The following is a 3,341-nucleotide window of genomic DNA, read 5'->3' on the forward strand; positions in this document are numbered from 1 at the left end:
CACTTATTACTATTTACAGGATGCACTGCAGAAACGCACCAATCTTACTTTGACAGCAGCTCTCGGGCCGACAACCTGCACCAAGGGCAAGAGCAGCAAAATCATAGGAATACCATCACTCCAAGTTCTCCTCCAAAGCACGCATCACCTTGACTTGGATATATACTGCCACGCCCTTATTGTGACTGTGTCAAAATCCTGGAATCGTTTGTCTAACACCATCACCACAAGAACTCCAGTGACCCAAGGAAAAGGCTGACCATCACCTTGTCTGGGCAACTAAGAGTGCACAATAAATCTAGCCTTGCCAGTGTTGACCACATTCCAAGAACAATTTTTTTTTGAAAAAAACTGTTCATTGCAAACAAGAAATTGGCACTGGTAGGTGTGATTTTCAAATGTATCAAACAGAAGTTTAGCTTTGGATATCCTGCTTTGATACAAGTACGGTTTCCTTTTCGAAAAAAATAGCATGGTGAAAGAGAAGTTACACTAAATCTAACCCTACAAGGTTAATTCCTCCACATTGTACACTTTATATAACTACAGTGTTTGACAAAGATAAGCGAAGAGATTCAAGCCAGACGAGAAAGCTTTGTGTTCACCAGTCAAACAATACTGGGACTTGAGTTCGGACAATAATAACATGTAATTTGCCAATTTTCAGTTACGTGTCGATGTGAAAAATTTAGCAGCGACCACTGTTTAAAGTTTATACTGTGCCAAATTGATTTGGAATTGCAACGTTAATGAAGAGTGAGTAGTCAGATTTCATGCTGAAGGTTTGCAAGACAAGTTAAGGTATATAAATTGGAGCTTTTTGCATTCAAAGGGATCGTAGACTATAATAGTTTTGCTTATACTAATAGTGTGTATAGTATACAACAATATAACTGCATTGCCTAGTAGAAGATTAAGTTGTTGAAGTATAATAAAAGTGACTTCATGGTCTTACCTTGATGTTCGTGAAAATTCAGAAAGACTATGGATGAAACACCAAATTAGTAATCCAGAGACCCGAGGGCTGATTTTGGTTTGCTGCGTTTATGAGGCTGGCAGAGTGCATTGTGATTGCGCCACTCACAGCAAAGGCCCGAAACATCTTGACGGTCGGGTCTCATCAGCATGTGGCAGGAAAGCCACGAGCGCCGAAGGGATGCTCAGGAGGCAAATGGTCAGTTGGAGAAGGCGAGACGAAAATGGTGGGGGTGAGGAAAGGGAGAAATTCCAGCCCCTTTTTTTTTTAAGCAGTCCCCTTCAAAGACGACTGGTTCAAATGCTCTGCACCAGGGGGCAGTGGCCGCCCATTGAGGGAGAATCAAGTCGAGTGGGCCTTTGGCATCCAGTGGAGGAGATTTGCAGCCTGACCAACAAATTCATATCCAGAGCTTGAAGACAGAGTCAGGATTTTTTTTTTTTTAGAACAGGAATTTTCTTTTCTTTTGCTGCATGGCGTCAATAATCCAACCTCGTTAAAAACTTAATCCCAAAAGCTACTCAATTTTACATACAAGTAGAAAGACTTCCCTTCCTGGCCCCTGCTCTTGTTGACATTGTAAACGGTTCCAGCTCCTCAAGTACTGTCCCCGTACTTCTCAAAATCGCTGTCAACATCTGCTTCCTCAAAAACTCACCGTTGACTCTTCTGTCCTTGCAAACTACTGCCTCATGTCCATCCTCCCTTTCCTCTCCAAAGTCAGTGATAAGCTTTCCCACAACTCCATGCTTAACTCAGGTTTCCGCTCCAGCCAAACCACAAAAATGGTCCTAACCAAAGTCACAAACAACATCCCCTGTGACTGTGGTACATGATTTCCCAATGTCCTCTCTGCAGCCTTTGATTTTTTTTATTCGTTCCCGAGATGTGGGAGTCAGTGGCGAGGCCAGCATTTATTGCCCATCCCTAATTGCCATTGAGAAGGTGGTGGTGAGCCGCCTTCTTGAACCGCTGTAGTCCGTGTGGTGAAGGTTCTCCCACAGTGCTGTTAGGAAGGTGGTGCCAGGATTTTGACCCAGCGGCGATGAATGAACGGCGATATATTTCCAAGTCGGAATGGTGTGTGACTTGGAGGGGAACGTGCAGGTGTTCCCATGTGCCTGTTGCTCGTGTCCTTCTGGGTGGTAGAGGTCGCGGGTTTGGGAGGTGCTATCGAAGAAGAGTTGCTGCAGTGCATCCTGTGGATGGGACACACTGCAGCCACAGTGCGCTGGTGGTGAAGGGAGTGAATGTTTCGGGTGGTGGATGGGATGCCAATCAAGCGGGCTGCTTTGTCCTGGATGGTGTCGAGCTTCTTGAATATTGTTGGAGCTGTACTCATCCAGGCAAGTGGAGAGTATTCCATCACACTCCTGACTTGTGCTTTGTAGATGGTGGAAAAGCTTTCGGGAGTCAGGAGAGTCACTCGGCACAGAATACCCAGCCTGACCTGCTGTTGGAGCCACAGTATTTATATGGCTGGTCGCGTTAAGTTTCTGGTCAATGGTGACCCTCAGGATGTTGATGGTGGGGGAATTCGGCGACGGTAATGCCATTGAATGTCAAGGGGAGGTGGTTGGACACTCTCTTGTTGGAGATGGTCATTGCCTGGCACGAATGTTACTTGCCACTTATCAGCCCAAGCCTGGATGTTGTCCAGGTCTTGCTGCATGCGGGCTCGGACTGCTTCATTATCTGAGGGTTTGCGAATGGAACTGAACACTGTGCAATCATCAGCAAACATCCCCATTTCTGACCTTATGATGGAGGGAAGGTCATTGATGAAGCTGCTGAAGATGGTTGGGCCGAGGACACGAAGCTGAGGAACTCCTGCAGCATTGTCCTGGGGCTGAGATGATTGGCCTCCAACAACCACAACCATCTTCCTTTGTCAACCACTACCATCATCCACCACACCATCCTCCTCTGCTGTCCATCCCAGTGGGGCTGCCGTCACTCGTTTCCACTCTTATCCACCTGACTGCAGCAAGAACTTCTTCAGCAATGGCCTGCAGTTCTCATCCCTCAGCGCCATCATCTGAAGACATAGGGTCAGCTTCCACATATATACTGACAGCACCAAGCTCTACCACCTTTCTTGACCCCTTCGCTTCCTCTATGTTGTCAGGCTGCCTCCAGTCTTGGATGAGCTGCAATTTCCTCCAGCTCAACATTAGCAAAACCAGAGTCATCAGCTTTGACCCTCTCCACAAACTGTACCCTTGCCAACAATTCCAACCCCTGCCTGGCCAATGCCTGAGGCTTAACCAGACTGTTCATAACCTCAGCCCCATTTCACCTTGAGCTGAGCTTCCAAACCCACATCCTGTGTCGTCTCTATAGTAAGGACTTGCACAACACCAGG

Source organism: Heptranchias perlo, chromosome 20, assembly GCF_035084215.1.
Source record: "Heptranchias perlo isolate sHepPer1 chromosome 20, sHepPer1.hap1, whole genome shotgun sequence".
Classification (NCBI taxonomy): Eukaryota; Metazoa; Chordata; class Chondrichthyes; order Hexanchiformes; family Hexanchidae; genus Heptranchias; species Heptranchias perlo.